The sequence below is a fragment of the Myxine glutinosa genome, chromosome 4, assembly GCF_964187855.1.
Source record: "Myxine glutinosa chromosome 4, kmMyxGlut1.1, whole genome shotgun sequence".
NCBI classification, from domain to species: Eukaryota; Metazoa; Chordata; class Myxini; order Myxiniformes; family Myxinidae; genus Myxine; species Myxine glutinosa.
This window is the reverse complement of record NC_136264.1, coordinates 97,702,943-97,724,659: the sequence shown is the minus strand read 5'-3', so window position 1 is coordinate 97,724,659 and position 21,717 is coordinate 97,702,943. Positions and strand designations below refer to the sequence as shown.

Sequence of the window (21,717 nt, the reverse complement as noted above, 5' to 3'; positions counted from 1 at the left end):
GGTTAGGTTATATTGATAGGGCCCTAGAAGATGACATTAGGTAACGTTAAGGTTAGTTAGTGACTGATACCTGTAGTGGGGACACAGGTAGATTAGTATGGATGATAATGACGAGGGAGCACAATAGTTTAAAGGGGCGACTGGGAAGCGCAAGTTTCAGAAGGGAGTAGTTAGCTGAGATGATGCCGTGTGGTTGAGAATTGAACAGGTGTGAGAGCTGGACAGGTGTGTGGAGCAGTGTATGAGTAGTGAGTGTTGTGGATCAGCGCGAATGCGCTTGGGGAGAGAAGGGTGCAGGTGGCACCAGGTGTGAGAGCACAGGTGTGCAGGTACAGGTGTGTGGAGAGAGTTGGAGTAAGTGGTACGGAGTGGTGTGCATGGTGCGAAGGTGTGGATGGGGGAAGAGTGGACCCCTTTCACGAGTACCCGGGGCGGGTAGTGTAAGTGTTAGGTAGAGGGTATAGGTAAATTGTGGTTGGATATTGGCATTTGTGGTGCGGGTGACAGAATGGTATTGTGGATGGGTGCATTAGTGTTGTGGAAATGGCTGGGCGTGTAGCCTGTTAGTGTGTGTAGTTGGTTGGGCACTCCACCACTGTGAGGATGTCGGCCAGGTGAGGCCGCAGGTGGGCTCTGGGAGCCGGTAGTTGTGAGTGGGTGCTTGAGGATCCCGGGTGTGGATCGGGCAGCCCAGTGCCAGAGAGGGCACCGAGTGGGGAGAGCGCCAGAGGGCCTTCCCCAGGTAGTTAGGTTAGGGTAAGGAGCAGGTAAGCTCGGAGGCAACTGCAGTGGTGGAGGTGTGCAAGTGGGTAGACCCGCTGGGAGAGGTACACGTCACAGCCCGGAAATTGTGCGAGGGCACCGGGAGATGAATCGGGGGAGTGAGACCCCAAATTGAAAAGCACCACAGTTTGGCCAATGGGAATTGGTTTTTAGAACCCATAGTGTAAGAGGGCCAATGGTTTGGCAGGAGAAAGACCCCGGGTAATGTAAAGTTGTTAAAGTCATTTAGGAAATAGTTAGGATTGATGAACCTGTCGCACCATACGCAGCCACTTACCTGTGGTGATGATGACTCCACACCTGTGTTTTCTTTGTTTTGTTGCAGGAAATGAGATTGCTGTGGATTTGTGAGACGCATCACGACGTGGATGAGACATTGGGGTGATTCCATCTCTCCCTCCTTAGGAGGGACTGATGATGAATTGGTAATGGCAAATTTTGATCTTCAGTTGAAGATGGCAAATTTTGATGAGAGTTGGAAATAGCAAATTTGATTGGTTAGGAGGGAGAGAAGACGAATTTGGTTTATGGGAGGAACGGGGAAGACAGTAGGGACGTTTGTTGATTAGTAAAATAGATGTTTATGGGTAGTGTTGTGTTTTGTGGATACAGTAAGGGGTAAGGGAGGGGCCATGTAGGTTACCTGGTGGGGGGGGGCGGAGCGTACGGTAGGAACGTACCTGTCTCACCTGGTTCCCATGTGCCCCTAGTGTGCATTACCTTGTGTTGCGTGCACTTTTGCGCCCTTACCACCTTACTCACTTGTCTTCTTCTTTTGTCTCCCACCTCCGAGGATCTGGCTTTGGGGCAGAGAGAGAGGAGAGAGAGGTGCTGGCTTCGCAGTTGTGGGCCTGCACTTTCGCTGCTTGCTGCCTGGATCGATACACCATATGGACCGCAATGTTTGTGGCCACCCACCATGGACCGCAGTTCTTATGCGGCCAAGCACCACCCGTGGATGGACCTATGGGTCAACGTGGCACCTATGCCATACAGGTGAACCACTTATAGTTGGCCCCCTGACGGCCACAATAAAGAAATGGACGCGGTTGGCGCCTTTCTTTATTTTTTGAAAGAGGCAAGAAGGCCAAGTGCACCACACGAAGGCAAGACCAGCGGCAGACCATCGGCCGGCTGCGACACCACACCGTGATTTATAGACACTTTATTGGTGCACCGGATGGTGCTGACTGTGTGATGGGGTGGTGCTTTTGGTGCTTCGAAGGGGTGCTCTGCACATTATTAAAGGCCGTAAGGCCACAGAGCACTCGTGGGTTGGTGTATCGATGCTGGCATGCGTGCTCTCTCTATGCATAACATCTGCATGTGTTCCTCCAAAAACAGGTCCTGGATCGTAGTGTAAATATCAGCGTAGTCTTGTAAATAATGCTCCCTACCGGCTGTATGTTTAGTTTGCGAATTCTTTCCGTGATTCGGTTATCCTGTGGGTGTGTTTCTGTGAGGAGAAGGGTGCAACGTCGCAGGGGGACATATTTACTCATTTGTGAACATCTGTAAAACTGTCGCACTCAGGGTAGAGTTAATAGTAGAGGGAACTACATCTGAGTGCCACACTAAAGTAGGTAAAAATTTATCGGGTCGGGATGCCCCGAGGGTAGAGAAGGGTTCAATGTTGCGGATATGGCATTTGGCCTCCATATCCACTTGTAAATATTCCCCTATTTCCCCAATACTCCCCAACTATCCCCAATCCCCCATTCCCTAGTCCCATTGCCTGTAAATAACACTCTGTAGAACCGACCTTCCCCTTTTTCCCCCATTAAATGTCGTGCCCAGGTCCACCGCATCTCACGTAGACAACTTTCGGACATCTTGCTAGTTATTCTTAGTCTATGTCAGTTAAGGACTCGTTTCCATTAATTCTGACTCTTCGTTGCACCAGAATGTGATTGTATGGCACCAATAGTGAGTTTAGGACCTCCCCATACCTCCTCCCATCTTCCCCATGCAACAACAACAACAACAACAACAACTACAACAACAACTACAACAACAGAGGGGGGCGGCGCGCGCGGGGAGTGTGCGTCCTCACTCCGGCTCGGTTAGCCGCCATTACCCATGTGCGCCGACGGGGTTACCACAAAGGGGCTGCCTGTCGGCCCCTCGTCAAGGGCGGAGCCGGTAACCCCCCCGCACCCAATGAGAAGCAACGGGCCGATTCCATCTGGGGCGGAGCTAACGAGCCGAGGGCGTGTCACTCCCCGCCGGATATACGCGACGACTAACCGGATGTGAGGTCAGATGCGCCTGAACTACGGAGAGCAAAGGACGCCACCCCCAGCGCGACGATACCTCCCCGCATCTTTGGACCGGACCGGGTCGATTCTGTCCTTGAGCCAAGAGTGCACCTTGAGCCATCGACTGCCCGCTTTCCTTGCCATCAATCCCCGTGTGAGTCAGTTTTGTCCTGTTTATCTGTGGTCTGTCGGGAATAAGATAAGTGTGTCTAAGTGCCTATCTTTCTATGCTGTCCCTCTCATTCCTGTAATCTAACCTTCCGCCATATTATAACCTCCTCCGGAGGTCTTGAGAACCGTATCCCTGGTGTCGTGTCATTTTAATCCCAGCCGTTGTGTCCTTTTCCTTCATTGATCTAGCGTAGCGCGGCTCGGCCAAGGTTCGAGTATAATCGGGTAACTTGTGCGGACACGGCGGCCATTCCGCTCGGCCCACCATAACATCAAAGTCGTGTCTGTAACAATATCATTCAACTTCTTCCATAAGTGTGAAGAATATCCAATCATATCATTCAACTTCTTCCATGATTGTCAAGAATATCCAATCATATCATTCAACTTCTTCCATAAGTGTGAAGAATATCCAATCATATCATTCAACTTCTTCCATAAGTGTGAAGAATATCCAATCATATCATTCAACTTCTTCCATGATTGTCAAGAATATCCAATCATATTATTCAACTTCTTCCATAAGTGTGAAGAATATCCAATCATATCATTCAACTTCTTCCATAAGTGTGAAGAATATCCAATCATATCATTCAACTTCTTCCATGATTGTCAAGAATATCCAATCATATCATTCAACTTCTTCCATAAGTGTGAAGAATATCCAATCATATCATTCAACTTCTTCCATAAGTGTGAAGAATATCCAATCATATCATTCAACTTCTTCCATGATTGTCAAGAATATCCAATCATATCATTCAACTTCTTCCATAAGTGTGAAGAATATCCAATCATATCATTCAACTTCTTCCATACACATGCATTATTTACAGATCGCTAGAGAAAAAAAACCAAAAAAAAACACGAATTAATAGATAAACCCGTGTGTAAGACCTCTCCCAAATTTTGTCCGCTCATTCACTTTTCCTGATTCGCATCAAGGATCTCCATCATCAGACAGCGTACTTAATTCCGCATTTTAATGAGAATTCAACAGGATTTTACGACTCAAAGGAAAAAGAACGAGCAGACCTTTTGCAGGACGATCGTTATAAAAATCGTTACATATATTAAAGTATTTATAATGTCGAAAAATCATATCTTAATTCTTACAAAATTTGGTTCTTTGAATAAATCACAGCACCGGGCGAACCAGCTCAAAAAATGGATCTTTGTGTTTATTCAGCACCCTAGTAATTGGTTCTTTGTGTACTAATTACACAGCACCCAGGCCCTGCTCATATGGATCTTTGTGCAGCGCTGCACAGCACCTGAGCAAAAGGGGTTTCATCTACATTTTCCTTATCCGGTGTACCATCCGTGATATTTGTTTGCTCATTCACTATTCCTGATTCGTCATCAAGGATCTCCATCATCACACAGCGTACTTAATTCCGCATTTTAATGAGAATTCAACAGGAATTTACGACTCAAAGGAAAAAGAACGAGCAGACATTTTGCAGGACGATAACTGGAATTAGTCGTGAAAATATATCCAAAATACACAAAAATACACACCCACACAAATAAACAACATTTATTCCGTTTTACAGAACAAACATTTCCTCTATCATGACATGCATGTCTTCAAAATTATATGACCAAGAGAAAAAGTAAAATTAATTAAAAACTGCGGGCAGTGATGATCCGGGGACCATACCGCTCCATCCTGATTGGACGAGTGCGTGCTAGAGTCGTTAACAACGACAGTCCAGATCCGATTGTTCAAAATTTCAACTCAATCGATCGAAAAATGAACGCAGGGATGCATTTTAAAGGTGCAGTGGCACTAACTGAGTTGCCACGAATATGGCCACGAAATTGCCAATATGGCCATCACAAAATATTTTCCTTAATCAATTGGCTCATAGCATAACCAATCTGCAAGTATTTCATCCGAAGATGTATCTCTGAGGACTTTTAATTAAATAAGTCATTTATAAATCAACGAGTTAATTTATTAAATGATTAATCAATAAATCAAAATTTTCCTTGACAGCCACATCACTTGGTCAGTGTCATGTCCAAATATCAGCTTCCTTACTCAAAAGGTGCCTGAGTTAATGTAATGTAATTACTGTAATAAGATTACTGCAATTACTGTAATGATTACTGTAATTACTGTAATTACCGGAACTGTAATTACTGTAATTACCTCAGGTAATTACTGTAATGTAATTACTGTAATTTAATAAGAAATGTAATTAATTAAATAAGTACTTCATTAATCGCTAATAATTAAATAACTCGTGAATTCTTATCCGATTTACTTAACATTTGAGTGTCCCCAAAACGTTGGAGCAAAACGTTGCAACAACGAAAGTGAAACGTTGTAGCGACGTTGTGGAAACGTCAGCAAAACACAACATTTGAATGTTCCCAAAACGTTGGAGCAAAACGTTGCAACAACGAAAGTGAAACGTTGTAGCGACGTTGTGGAAACGTCAGCAAAACACACCATTTGAATGTTCCCAAAACGTTGGAGCAAAACGTTGCAACAACGAAAGTGAAACGTTGTAGCGACGTTGTGGAAACGTCAGCAAAACACAACATTTGAATGTTCCCAAAACGTTGGAGCAAAACGTTGCAACAACGAAAGTGAAACGTTGTAGCGACGTTGTGGAAACGTTAGCAAAACACAACATTTGAATGTTCCCAAAACGTTGGAGCAAAACGTTGCAACAACGAAAGTGAAACGTTGTAGCGACGTTGTGGAAACGTTAGCACAACACAACATTTGAATGTTCCCAAAACGTTGGAGCAAAACGTTGCAACAACGAAAGTGAAACGTTGTAGCGACGTTGTGGAAACGTCAGCAAAACACAACATTTGAATGTTCCCAAAACGTTGGAGCAAAACGTTGCAACAACGAAAGTGAAACGTTGTAGCGACGTTGTGGAAACGTCAGCAAAACACACCATTTGAATGTTCCCAAAACGTTGGAGCAAAACGTTGCAACAACGAAAGTGAAACGTTGTAGCGACGTTGTGGAAACGTCAGCAAAACACAACATTTGAATGTTCCCAAAACGTTGGAGCAAAACGTTGCAACAACGAAAGTGAAACGTTGTAGCGACGTTGTGGAAACGTCAGCAAAACACACCATTTGAATGTTCCCAAAACGTTGGAGCAAAACGTTGCAACAACGAAAGTGAAACGTTGTAGCGACGTTGTGGAAACGTCAGCAAAACACAACATTTGAATGTTCCCAAAACGTTGGAGCAAAACGTTGCAACAACGAAAGTGAAACGTTGTAGCGACGTTGTGGAAACGTCAGCAAAACACACCATTTGAATGTTCCCAAAACGTTGGAGCAAAACGTTGCAACAACGAAAGTGAAACGTTGTAGCGACGTTGTGGAAACGTCAGCAAAACACAACATTTGAATGTTCCCAAAACGTTGGAGCAAAACGTTGCAACAACGAAAGTGAAACGTTGTAGCGACGTTGTGGAAACGTTAGCAAAACACAACATTTGAATGTTCCCAAAACGTTGGAGCAAAACGTTGCAACAACGAAAGTGAAACGTTGTAGCGACGTTGTGGAAACGTTAGCACAACCCAACATTTGAATGTTCCCAATTTATCCCATTAAAATCCCATTAAATCCCATTAAAATCCCATTAAAATCCTATTAAAATCCCATTAAAATCTTCAGACAAACCACTAGCAATATTATTCCTAGGACTAAAATTACCAGGACCATTATCAAACATTTATCAAAATATTAGGACCATCATCAAACCAATGAATGACTCAATCCTTTAATGACTACATCCAAACCCAGACATTTTGAGTTCCGTAACTTTAATACTTCAAATTTTCCATTCCTTCCCTTCCTGATCCTTAGATGTAGGGATGGGTTCTTTTTAGGATCATGTTGCATCGAGCATTATTTTCCAAAACAGTGTGAACATTAAACCACACCATTACCTCTGACATCCCACCATTTACACCAGCTTTCCCATGATGTCGCGATATGACCCCATAATCCCACAAAACTCTTCGTTGCTTTATCATCCAATATGAAAATTCTCATTTAACCCGTTCAAAGAACGTCCATTTCGCAAAATCGAACCAACCACAACCTTCGCCATTAATATCTATTGTAAGCGTGCCGAATCAGTAAGCATCACCCCTCCTATGAGCCTCGACCAGAGGGTGGTTGTTACTCACAAACACTCGTCGCTAGCTGTTCCATTGTCTGCCGATTCCCACTCTGCTGCCGATTTCCACTGAGCCATCAGAGTGGAATTTGGAATTTTTTATTTCTCTGAGCTCATGAAAGTGGTGACAATGGGTGGTCTGCCATTGCTCTTCCACAAAAGCATCTTTCACCTTTCAATAAAATATTTGTACCAACCAAATCTGCGAGTATGGGGCGCAGAGAAAATACACAAAAAGCAACAGCCCTGGCTTTGCTTCCTGGAAGCTTCCTGGAAGCTTCCTGCAAAACGCTTTGCTTCTCGCAAAACGTCCGCCTATGGGAACTAGAGGGAGGGGAGGGAGAAGGAGCGGGAGCAAGAGACAGGGTGCCGGAATGGACATGAGGGACAATGAGGGACAGTGAGGGAGTGTTGGTATGCAATTTTCATCCAATCGCCATCTTTCACAATAATTCTGGACCGGCATGAGGTGGGGTTGTCTGTCATGAATTTATTTGTTGATCGAACGAGTTTTAGACATGGCGGGAAAACTGAAAAAAAAATTTTCTCTCCTCCACCCTTTTTTTTTTTTTTTTTTTTTTTTTTTTTTTTACTTTGGACCCACGGCTTTCGTCCTACACAATTCCGTTTAATTTGTCTAAATCCGACCAGTCGTTCCAAAGATATAAGCCGTTTTGTCGCAATACCATAAATTGGAATGAGGTAAAAATATATATATATAAATATAATTCCATTTCCCGGCTCCCTGTCGCACGCCGAGCAAGTCGCGTGCTTTGAACAAGTGCAAAAAAAAAAAACTACTTTAAACGTGTACGGGTGTGTAAACGAGTGTACCGGCCTTACACGACTTGGAAGCAAACGGTCGCATGGTGCACACATGCTCCGTTTGCTCCCAGGTCACAGCAAGGCCCTTAATGGCCAGCGCCGACCTGGTGCATTTTATTTAGACAGCGCAAAAAATACGTATTTACAGAAATCATTTAGAAAAACACGAATAATAGCTACAATCGTTTATCGAAGTACCATTCTTTATCCTATGTCGCGGCATCGGTGCGCAAGGAAGCCCCAGACCACCTCCTCCCCCATGTATGTACAAAATTATTTCCAAGTTCGTAAATCATATTGGACAAAAACAAGACACACTCACCTTTTAAAGACTTGTTTGTGTACAATTGATGTCAGCGGTGCCTCCAAATTGTCAGGGAATTGGTTGCTGAGACTCAAGACTCCAATGACCGGACACAGGTTTTACAAAAGGTCTGGTTTATTAACTGGTTATTCACTTCATTCCATTACCAAATAATACCGCTTAATTCAATGGACCAGGTTAACTCTTTTCGCATGGTCCTTCTCGTTCGGCCGATGTTCCTCCGCCACTCCCGTCGGGCAGAGGGTCTGATGATGAGTGCTCGTCCGTTCCGTCGGTCAGAGCTTCTGGTCACAAGTCTCCTTGACTCAACGTTTGCTCGGATTTATATGGACAAACTGGAGTTAATCCCCTGTCCGCTGAATGTTAATCCTTTCTCCGCTAATGCCCCGAGGTCATGCATGCACCAAGTCCTGGCATCAGCTCGCTCCCCTCCTGCTGTGAGTTCCGTTTACCAAACGATAGGGGGTGCTCCAGCCAGGGGCTGTGACCAGGTGGACAAGAGATTACCATGTGCGTGCACATTCTTGGCATCCATTTACGAAATCGTTACCAGTCTTTAATCAATAAGTTACACTGAGTTACACTTCCACACTGTCTTGGGAGGGGGTCATCTGTGACCATGATTCCCACACAACGTTGCTTGCGGTCTTGGGTGGGGGTCGTCTGTGACCATGATTCCCACACAACATTGCTTGCGTTCTTGGGAGGGGGTCATCTGTGACCACGATTCCCACACAACATTGCTTGCGGTCTTGGGAGGGGGTCATCTCTGACCACGATTCCCACACAACATTGCTTGCGGTCTTGGGAGGGGGTCATCTGTGACCATGATTCCCACACAACGTTGCTTGCGGTCTTGGGAGGGGGTCGTCTGTGACCATGATTCCCACACAACATTGCTTGCGGTCTTTGGAGGGGGTCATCTGTGACCACAATTCCGACACAACGTTGCTTGCGGTCTTGGGAGGGGGTCATCTGTGACCATGATTCCCACACAATGTTGCTTGTGGTCTTGGGAGGGGGTCATCTGTGACCCCTCCGTATGTTACATGATATTCTTAAAAAGCATGCTTTCAGAGGTGCTTTTGTGCTGTGAGATTGATGTCCACATGTCTACATGTCTACACCTCCTCTTACTCAAACTGCTTATAAATGAGCCTGAGCTTGAAAGGTCATTTTCTCTTTTTGACCACCTTGATTGCCTCATACTTGTCCTGAATGAACATGCGTATAGGAACCGTCTTTAGAGGCCATTTTTCCCCCACAGAGCAGGCTGGCCTTTTTGGGCACCATGGTCCCCTTTTTGAAGCAATGTTTTACAGCCATCTGGCATAAACCATTGGGAGGCATATCCTGCTGTACGCTATTAGGCAAATTGCAAATTGCAAATATTATTATCAATATTATTATCTCAATAATATATTATAAATAAATATTATATAAATAATAAACAATAATAATTATAAACAATATAAAATAACAATATAAAACAATATAAAATAATAATTATAAACAATATAATAATAAATAAACAATAATTATAAATAATAATAATATAATAATATTATTATAAATAAATAATAATAATAATAATAATAATAATATATTATATAAGTATTATAATAATAATAAAATATTATTATATAAATAATAAATAATAATTATAAATAAATAAATAATAAACATATATTATATGAATAAATATTATTATCAATTGCAAATAAGAGGCAAAAATCAGACCCTTCCTGCCACCAACTCTGTTACTCACTTCTTGCAACACACAGTGAATTACCAGTGAGCTGGTACTCAATTTGTCAACCTTGGAAAGATGATAGGCTGAGTCAACCCCCCTGGCATTAACTCAGCGATCGACTGGGATTTGAACCCAGGATCCCAAGCCGGCACCTTAACCGCTAAGCCAACACCAGTAGTACATGGGCTTATGTATATTTGTGGACCGTTTTGCTAGATTCTTGGCAACTAGGCTTAAATCACTCTAAATAGCATATAAAATAAAATAAATTGCTGTTGCCAAATTTTCACGACATCTTCATGGCGGCCATCTTGGATTTCAAGATGGCCACCATTTCGGACCTATTTTGCCTTATATCTCACTTATTAATCAAGGTATCAGCACAAGAATAGTGTCCTTACCCACATTTTCGGGGTCAAGGAAGACAATGGTAATAATCAAATTTCAGCTGGATGGCCTACATCTTTATAATTTCAAGATGGCCACCATTTTTTAAGCTAGTTTTGCCCAAACTCCAGGTCAAAGCCATACTTTAAAAGGTTTTCATGTATATCAGGTTTAAATATAAATGTCCTGGTATTGAATCTATTTACTTTTACTCACAGGTACTTACATTTTTAGATAATGGTTAGGATTGGATTGGGAGGGGGTGGATAGGAGGTGGGGGGACAGGGGAGTTCTTCTGCCAGATCCACACCCAAATATTATCTAAAGAATCAAGCTACCGTACATCTAGTTTTAGTCAAATATTATTCCTGAAACTGTGTTGGATGACTTTTTAACAATCTTTATTCTTTTCAGATGTGCAGCAGACGACCTTGAGAAGTTGCATTCTTGGATAACTGTGGAGGAAGAACGACTGCCGGCATCATGACCACGCCAGAGGAACCTGCTGCTAAAAAGAAGCCCATTGACTTCAGTCTTTGTTTGCTATGCCAAGGGAAGAAATACATAAAAAGGAAAGTGCTTGAGCCTTTAAGCACACCACAGGCAGATACTGATACATATGAGACATTTTTGCGAAATCTCACCAAACGAGATACATACAGGAATCCGACATATGTGGCCATAAATCAGAGACTGCAAGGCTTATCCGCTGGTGATCTGATGTCAAGAAAAGCATTATGGCATCGGAGCTGTTACGGTATGCTGACACATATACAGCATATTGAACGTGATAAAGGACGATATGAACAAGCCACAAGTCAAATGGACACTCGTGTTCTGACCGGAGGTAAGAAACGAGGAAGACCATCAACAACTCCTATTCCAGAGGAAGCCTCCTGTTCAGCACCAGCAGAAAGGCAGACACGGTCGACAGTACCATCATTCTGCCGGAATATGTGCTTTTTCTGTCAGACTGTGAAACAGGACAAAAAGACCGGGACAGAAGAGATACGCTGTGAGTGTAGAAGCAAAGATATTGGTAGGTCAGTTAAACAGATTGTGGAAAACAGTGACAACAGTGTCTGGAAACTCAACCTTGTGGACTTTCTCGTTGAGGGAGATTTTCTTGCAAGGGACATAACCTATAGTAAGGGCATTTTATGAGATATTTCACAAATCTGTTAACTAAATTGTTACCAAAAAATTTCTTCACCAATATGTTTGTAAAGGTGTGTAATAACATGTGTTAAAATGTTGAAGTTCAACTCCCGTGGGAAACCCAGAAAAAAAGCTGTTGAATTCGGGTACCGAAAAATTATTTTCGAGAATTTTTATTTTTTTAAATCGGCCCTTAAGTAACTTATGAGGGGTCAAATAAGGGTTTTTCATGATTCTGAGTTGATTGTTAACATTTATATTTTCACTTTTACATTTACACACAAAGTAGCTTTTATTTCACATACATATATAATACTCAAGAGTTATTTCTCATTCACAATGTCAGAAGTTTCAACAGTCATTGTCTATGCCTTCTTCAGACTCAACAACATCATGACTGCAGTTTCTGCATGTAATGCCATTACAGACTCCACAGGCCGAGATGCACGTGACCCCATTCTTCTTGCAGCTGCATCGCCGGTTGCTGCAATCTCCATGACAATTACAGCTCGTGAACTGCAATAGCTCCTCACGAGCCGTGGGGTCCAGTGTTGGAACTGGCTCATACCCATGCACACCTATTGTCCATCCATAGTCACTGGGGTTCAGAGACATGCTCTGTAGAAGGATCCTCTTTCAGAGTGGTGAAGATGGTGTTGAGGTCATTAGGGTCTCCTTCAATAACTGGGAGGAACTCGATCTGTGTGCTCTGCTTTGCATCATTAGCATGGATTCTCTTCATCCAGCCATTCCAGTTGGAGTGTGGGAACTCAGGATCGTTGGCTTTGATCACCCACCCCGCTGCCCAGAGTGTGTCACCTGGGGTGAGGAGTGGCTGATCATGAGCCAGGGAGGAGGAAAGCTCAGCGAGGGGGAGAAACATGATCGCGTTCGTTCCTATCTGTTTCCTGTTCGTAAATGGAATAATCTTTACTTCAGTTATTTTTTGTTTTGTTTTTGTATACAAGATCGAGGCTCGTGAAAGAGCGAACATTAATCACACAGAAAGACAAACCGACACATAAAACATATAACATAGGGAGCGGTAGACAAGATGGGGAGAGAGGGGGAAGGACACAAACACAACATTTGAGAGCAGGGACCGAGAGACATGGAGACATCGAGAGATCTGAGAGAGGGCGAGGGCTTTGGGGGGGGGGGCGTGGGAAGGGGGCGGTGGGAGAGGTATAAAACATATGGACACTGCCAGGACTTCCAGGAAAGAAGTTGGAATTTCAAACAAGGTGGATCTGGGGTGAATTAGCGGGGGTAGAAAAGATCAAGATTTTGGATGGGGGAAGATAAGAGATGGTGGTGAACAGCTGTTTTAAAGACCTGGAGGGAGGAGTGGGATTGAAGGGAGTAAGGGAGTTTGTTCCAGAGGCGGGAGAAAAGAGGAATGAAAGAGTGAAGGTGAGCAGAGAGCCGAGATTTCGGCAGTTTAACCATCAGAGGGTTGCTGGCAGATCTTGTGCGACCTGTAGGAATATTTGGGGGACAGAGCACAGAGAGAGCTGGGGGTGCAAGGCCGGAGAGGAGTCGGTAGAAGACAGAAAGACCACCTACCTGCCTGCGGTGAGTGAGTGAAAGGCCCTCAGAGATAGCTTCATCGCGGGAGATTCCAATAATTCTGAAAGCTTTGGTTTCAACAGCGTGAAGCCGAGCTAGGTGTGAGGCAAGAGCACCGGCCCATAGGGGAGAACAGTATTCCATTGAGCTGCGGATGAAAGCCTTGTATGTGGTGAGGAGCTCAGGTGTGCCGAGGAAGGACTTCGCACGACAGAGGATGCCCAGTCGGCGACTGGCTTTGGAGGCCAGCTTGGAAATGTGGTTTTCCCAAGAAAGATCATGGCAGATAGTGAGACCCAAAATCTTGAGCGACAGAACTTCTTGGAGAGGATTGTTGAGAAAGTAGATGGGAGGGTTGTCCAGTCGATCTTTTCGGAGAGACATAGTAAGAGTGTGAGATTTGTCAGGATTGAAAGACATGTTCCACTTGTTTGACCAGTCTGTGATTTTGTCCAGGTCTTCAGAGAGTGAGGAGGCAGCAGACTGCCGATCTGAGGGAAGAGGAATGGAGCGGCAGAGAGTGGAGTCATCAGCAAAGAGATAGAGAGGATTTTCGAGAGAGCCAGAGAGATCATTGATGAAGACCAGAAAAAGCACGGAGCCCAGAACACTGCCTTGGGGAACTCCAGCCTGAACAGGAAGAGGAGATGAGAGAAACCCATTCAGGGCCACACGTTGACGACGACTAGAGAGGAAGTCCGCCAGCCATGCGTGGAGATTTCCATGGATACCAAAGGAGGAGAGTTTGGTGAGCAGAGCGGGGTGCCAGACCGTGTCGAAGGCACGTGATATGTCGAGGGAGACAGCTCTAAATTCCTGTTTGGCATTGAGGACCTCCATCCATTGTTGAGACAGCAGAAGCAGCATGTCCAGAGTAGAGTGACCTGGTCTGAAACCAAATTGATGATCAGAGATCAAGCCATTGGAGAAGAGGAAAGATTTCATATCCGAAGCAATGATGGATTCCATGACTTTGCTGATAATTGGGAGAAGGCTGATTGGTCTGTAGTTGCTAGGATCTGTTTTTGCACCTTTTTTGTGCAAAGCGGTGATGTTGGCTGATTTCCAAGCAGATGGCAGTTGACCTTGAGCAAAAGAGAGGGTGAAGAGAACAGAGAGAGGGTGAGATAGAGCAGCAGAGCAGGATTTTAGGACCCGTGGGCTGATGCCGTCGGGTCCAGTTGCAGAATCAGAGTCGAGGGTTGACAGAAACTTTTCCACCTTGTCAGGAGGAAAAGACACGGAGTCCAGGAGCAGCAGGGTACGACTGGGTATGGTTGGTACAGAGAGGGATGGGTTTGGGACACAAGATTTAGAGGCAAACACAGAGTTGAGGCATTCAGCTTTTTCACGTGCGGAATCAGCTGTGTAGCCGTTTGAGGTAAGGGAGGGGATGGAGGGGGAACAAACACCAGAAACGGATTTGACCAGACGCCACCAGGATTTGGAAGAGGGAGACAGATAAGAGAGTTCGGTCTTGAGAACGGAGAGATATTGTTTCCTGGCTCTCCTGAGGGTGGACACACACTTGTTTCGGGCTTTGTGAAAGGAAATGAGATTTCCTTCCATTGGATTTGCTTTCCAGGAGATGAAGGCAAGTTGTTTCTGGGCAACAGCCTCACCACAAGATTCCGTGTACCATGGACGGGAGGAAGGGTATGACAACTGAAGACGAGATGGGATAAATCTGTGCATGAGAGAGAGCAATTTACTTTGGAAGAATTCCCAGGATGAGTTGATGTCAGAGGTGGTAGAGATGGGAGACCGGTCCAGATGATTGATGGCTGCTTGCAGACCGTGCCAGTTGGCCTGAGTGAAATGCCAGACTCGTCGACGCTGAGCAGGCTCCCTGAGGATGGTCAGAGAGATGTCCACTTTAACAAGGACATGATCAGATGATCCGATCGGAGCAGAAGAAGAGCAGCAGACATTTTCAGGGAAGTTAGTCATAACCAAGTCCAGAAGAGAAGATGTTCCGTTGACTGAGATCCGGGTCGGGAAATTGACAGATTGTGTCAGTCCCAGTGAGTCGCAGAAGTCCTTTGCTGAGGAGCCATGGCTGGTGAGATAGGTACCCACACCCAGCCAACTGGCATGATGACAGTTGAAATCACCACATATGAGGAAGAGAGAGTTGGGATGAGTAGATAGAAGTTGGTCCATATCATCAGACAGCGAGATGTAGATGGAGTCATCACTGTTTGGTGGACGGTACAACACACATATGAACAAGAGGTGGGAGCGAAGGGGAAGCCGTAGCCAGAGGTATTCCTGGGGGTGAGGTGGAGAGAGTGCAGTGCAGGGCGAGTGAGGAAGAGAGTTTTTGATAAAGATAGCAACCCCGCCTCCAGGACGAGGCTCAGGTCTATCATACCGGAGGAGGGAGTAGCCCGGGAGAGATACTATGGAATCAGAGACATCATAAAGGAGGAAAGTTTCTGTTAAGCAGATCACGTCTGGTTTGACAGAAGCAACCTGTAAGGAGAGATCAGTTAAGTTTGAACGAAGGCCCCGGATGTTTGAGGTCCATACCGTTAATGAAGAGGAAGGGGGAGCATCAGATACAGAACAGGGGGGAGGAGGGGTAGGGTAAGATGTGGAAGAGGTGGAAGAGGTAGGGAGAGCTGTTGAAGGTGTGTCAGAGATTTCAGAATAGCTCGGAGAAAGGGAAGGATGGGGCGGACAAAAGGTTTGATGGTGATTGGGTGAGCCACAATGAGGTGTTATTTGAGGAGGGGGAAGAGCGAGGCAGAAGGTTGGGGGAGATGGAGGTGAGAGTTTGAAGGGGGAAGAAGCGGGGAGGACGCTTTGAGGAGGGGGAGTGAGAGGGGGGAAATTGAGAAGCAATGAGGGTGGGGAGATTTGAAGGGGAGGGGTGAGGGGGGAGTTTGGGAGGGAAGGGACAAGGGGAGGGATTTGAAAGGGATGGGATATGGGGGAGATTTGGAGGGGAGGGGTGAGGCAGGAGTCTAGGAGGGGAGGGGCGAGGGGGCGTCTTGGCGGGGAGGGGTGAGGGGGTAGTTTAGGAGGGAGGGGGCAAGGGGGGAGATTTGAAAGGGATGGGTGATGGGGAAGATTTGGAGGGGAGGGGTGATGGGGAAGATTTGGAGGGGAGGGGTTATGGGGAAGATTTGGAGGGGAGGGGTGAGATTGGATTTTTGAAAGTGTACGATTTATGGGAAACGAACATTTATTGCAAAATGAGTTTCTTGTGACCTTCGAGTTAAAAATATGTTTAAGGACGCTGGATGGAGGATGGAGTGCAGGAGAGTTTAGGGAATGTAGAAAAAAGGCACTATAAGAGATGGATATTTTTTTTGGGATGAATTGAATTGGTGAGCAAGTCGAAAGCAGCCTTTTAAAGAAGAAGAAGAAAAAGGTGTTATAAAATATGACGGAATACATAACTTGAGGGGAAAGTGTAAACATTGAAGGTTAATGAGTGAAAACTATCTGGGGAAATGGGGGAGAAAGTTCCTCTCAGGTTCCTCTCAGGATCTTAGCTTTGTCGAGTGCCTTCAACTTCACCTGGGGGAAAGCTGCTGTTGTCTGTGGATCTGGCAAGGGTGGTGCCGGAGAGGTGACTTCGATCCAACCCATTGAGTGAAAGGGAGTGTTTCCGTGAATAGAGACAATGTTTAAATCTATATTGTCTCCAACAAACTGAGTGACTGCATTGTTTGTTTCCCCAACCTCCATAAAGACCACCTGATCATTACTTGACAATTCACTTTCACTGGCTGGCACTTTGGCTGTCATCACTGATTGATCCTCAAGCGCAGCATCAACCGCAACCTCATCATTGATCTGTTCATCGGTTTCCTCCACAATGGTGTCAAGAGTGCCAGAAGTATCTGGAACATCATCTCCACTCCTACTATTAAGGAAGCAGTATTTGTAGTTTTGTGTCTCCGTGTAAGACTCAGTGTATCCCAGCCGGTGGAACTTGTTGAGCATCCATTTTGACCCAAATCTATGATCAAGTTGTATGGCAAGCCCCATTTGGTGTGGCAATACTCTAGACCGAGGTCGACAGGCCTTAATAAAATTCTGCCCCCAAACGGCAACTCTTTCATCTGTCTTGACAATCGGTCTCAAGAACATCTGAAGGCTTGCAGGAACAAGTGTCAGCTGACTATCGATGTCAGTCATACTGTGTGTGGTGGGGTATGACTTTGGACCTAAATCAATCAAGGCAATATCATTGGATATGAACTTGAGTGCCGTCTTTATGATCTGAGTCTTCTCATCTCCATGGTCAAGATTAGCATGATGCGCTCGCAGAATATTGTCGGTGCCATCTTTGAGACAGAGTACATCTGCCCTTCTTTCCTGTGTGTGAAATACAAGGTGTCTTCGTATTTCTCTAGAAGTTTTATCTTTAGCCAATGCTTTGAATAAGAAAGGCTCTTCTCTGGTGACTGATCAAACTCCTGCAGCCTTTCATGGACTTGGTCCATGTTCATTACCCCATGCTCTAATTCTGAGTCTAACCATTCGCAGAATTCAATAAAAACTGCCTCTCGCTCCTCATCAATACTCCTCTGTCCTCTCTTCCTTTTTCCTTCCTCATCAGTCTTGGACAAACGGTCACCTCTCGCAAACATAAGTTTGCATCGCAAATGGTACAGTGTTTCTTCTGCTACCAAGTCGTTGATCCCTTCCAGGCGTCCAGTGACTTCAGTGCCCCAGTCATCCACGTGACTCCGTGCTGTCTTCAGCAAGCTTGCCTTCAGTGTATCTGCAGTCAAATTATCTGGCACTCTGTATTTCTTTCTAGCTTGTGCTGGATTATTTTTGTAGAGCTGGGCTGGTTGGTTGCAAAGAATGCATACATCCTTATACAGGAGGTCAACTGACTGTGATCTTCTAGAACTGCAACCAGTTGATGAACTGAACTCACAAGTAGTGCGTCTTCTCTTCAACTTTGATGACTCTTTCTCTGCCTTTGATGCTTGAGCTGACTTCTTGGTGGTTGCAACAAAGTTGTTGTACAGATCATTTTTACACTTCTGGTGGTACCTCAGTTTTCCTTCCTTTTGAGCCTCCTTCATACGTTCCACAACAGTAACATTTTCGACAGTTTCTGCTCGTTTCAATAAAGTTGAGTATCCCTTTGGAGTTGCCTGTATGAGCCTTTCAGCTGGTGTATCCGAGCGTGCACAGATGAAGCAATTGAGCACAGGTGGAGTAACGTCTTCATCCATATTGCTAGACTCCATGTCCTGCAAAGTAGAAAATGAGATATATTTAGAAATTATTTTTCCACAAAGGAGTGTCTGTGGTGAAATATAAATGTTAACAATCAACTCAGAATCATGAAAAACCCTTATTTGACCCCTCATAAGTTACTTAAGGGCCGATTAAAAAAAATAAAAATTCTCGAAAATAATTTTTCGGTACCCGAATTCAACAGCTTTTTTTCTGGGTTTCCCACGGGAGTTGAACTTCAACATTTTAACACATGTTATTACACACCTTTACAAACATAATGGTGAAGAAATTTTTTGGTAACAATTTAGTTAACAGATTTTCATATGTTTCCCTTACTACTACCTTAAGAGCTGTTTGACCTCCAACTGGAGTCGCTACGTGCAAATGCCACAGCGCAAAAATTGTGCAGGTGACCAAAGTGGTGATTGGGACTTAGGACAGTGAGAGAGATTTGTATCAGCTGAAATTGAGTTCTTCGCTGAATTACAGGATTGCATCGATGATGGACAGTTTGTCTCAACACCTGAGGCTGATGAGGTCTACAGTAACATGATGAGGGACTATGGTATTCAGAATCACAGCATCACCAGGGGCAGGCTGTTAAAGAAGATCCGTGAGAACATTTGTTGTGATATTACCGATGGTCAAGGCCAAAAACCTTCTGTCATTCATGGCAAAAAGGCAAGAAGGACAGCAATAGATGCTGCAATTGAGGTGATTCCTAAAGCTGTGGAGGAAGGAATTCTTAATGCAGAGAAATTCGGACAGGAGGCTTACAGTGCATTTGTAGAAAAGAGAATAAAGGGAAACCAAAACCTGTGGTCGACAATGACCAAATTGACATTGCCATCTTGGAATTCGGTCGGCAAAGACCTGTTGGTGAAAACTGGTAGTGAGGTAGTGGCACTGAAAGTGACGACATCCCTGTTTGCTCGACTACTAGTCATTGCAAGGTCATCGAGGGAAGCAGTGGATCTAGAGGAAGTGGTAGGGGCACATGAACTGTCCAATACCAATAGAACTCTTCTCCAGCCAAATGGAATGGTCCACCCCACCACCGACAAGAGCAAGATCATATCACTCCTGGAGGGTCTTGTGAAATCCAGTGATGACACAAACTCAAGTGACCATGCTGAAGAACTTGCAGAACACCCTGAGAATGTGCAAGAAAGACCCAGGACATGCTTAATTGTTGATGGAATGGCGCTATTGCAAGAATTAATGAGTGTCAAGAAATTTCAGAACTGCAAGGAGCTAGGCACAGCGTATGTACAGCTAGCCGAATGCAGAGGACGTGCTTATGATCAGCTTCGGGTTGGGTTTGACAATTACACAATTGATGCATCATTGAAGGAAGGAACAAGGGAACGTCGTAGAGGCAAGACCAAGGCAGTGAAAAACTATATTGTTGATGAGCAAACCAAAATCAAGGACACCAAGTCATTCCTTGCTAGTAATGTCACAAAGGATTCACTGACACTCTTCCTGGCAAATAGATTGATCAACAGTAGATCCTCCATGCAGATTGTAACAGTGACAAGGAGAAGTGTCCAGAGCAATTTTGAATGTGAAATTGCTAAAGAGGTCAGTAGCCAGGAGGAAGCTGACACACTCATGATTTTGCATGCAGTGCAACTTGTGAAAACAGGATTCATTGTGAGTATCTATTCCCCAGACACAGATGTGTTGTTACTTGCTCTACGTCGAAGTGATGACCTAGGAAGTGATGCTGCAGTTATCATGGGCACTGGAAAAAACCGTCGGAAAATCTTACTAAGGCCAATCTATGAACAGCTTGGTGCTCAGAGGGCAAAAGCACTTGTTAATTGGCATGCTCTCACTGGCTGTGACACCACTGGCCACATTCAGGGCAAGAGTAAAACAACTTGCTTCAAGGCATTCACTGAAAGTAGTCAAACAGTAGTGTCAGCAATTGCTCAGCTTGGAGAGGGTGATAAACCATCTGATGCTGTCCAAGAAGGATGTGAAGAGTATTTCTGTCGCCTCTTATGTCCGAAAGGTGTCACAATAAGAAGTGCTGCTGAACTACGATGGCACCTATTCCGCCAGCTGAAGGCTGATCAGGGAGTCGAGAAACTAACACCAACTGCTGGTGCCTGGAAAGAGCATGTCCAGCGTGCTCATTTGCAAGCACACACGTGGGCACAAGATCTAACTCTAAATCGAACTGTGATCGACCCAAACACCTTGGGATGGGAAACTGTTGGAGGCGAATTGAGACCAGTCCTGGCGCAGGTTGCAATTGCTCCAGCCTCAATTCTCCAACTTGTTCGCTGTGGCTGTGGACGAGCTGCAAAGAGTCCTAGCAAATTGTGTTCACGCAGGTGTTCATGCAAAGCTAGGAATGTAGTCTGTACCGAATTGTGTAACTGTGATGCTGATTTGGAGAAATGCTGCAACACTGATGCCCAGCCTATTGGGAATGACATTGTGTTTGATCAGTAGAGAGCCCGTCGTTTGGATTTTTGATAGGAGTTGTTTGATGAAACAAACTGATTAACAAACTGTAGCATTGCTTTCAGAAAAGGCTTAAGTCTATGATGGATGCTAGCCACCACAACTAGTCTTCATCAATTGTCTCAGACTAAGACACTAGGCTATGTTTGCTCATACTTTGATTAAAAATGGCGGCCATCTTGAAATTATAAAGATGTTGGCCATCCAGCTGAAATTTGATTATCACCATTGTCTTCCTTGACCCCGAAAATGTGGGTAAGGACACTATTCTTGTGCTGATACCTTGATTAATAAGTGAGATATAAGGCAAAATAGGTCCGAAATGGTGGCCATCTTGAAATCAAAGATGGCCACCATGAAGATGTCGTGAAAATTTGGCAACAGCAATTTTTTTATTTTATATGCTATTTAGAGTGATTTAAGCCTTGTTGCAAAGAATCTAGCAAAACGGTCCACAAACTTTGGTTTCCCAACATAAGCCCATGTACTACAGGCTTGCATGAACATGGGTATGAGGCGTATAAAGTATTTTTTATATGTTGCTTAAATCAGAGTTCAAGCCACAATCACTGGGATATCAGCCCAGAGTCCTCACAACAAAGCCACCACTTTACCTACTTAATGGTTCAC

At 44.6% G+C, this 21,717-nt stretch overlaps 1 protein-coding gene across 1 annotated transcript in view; it reads left to right on the top strand.

The window, feature by feature from the left end:
• Positions 1-21,717, top strand: part of LOC144891628 (voltage-gated potassium channel subunit beta-3-like) — a 51,779-nt gene that overhangs the window by 28,784 nt on the left and 1,278 nt on the right. The gene's annotated exons all lie outside the window — the stretch shown is intronic.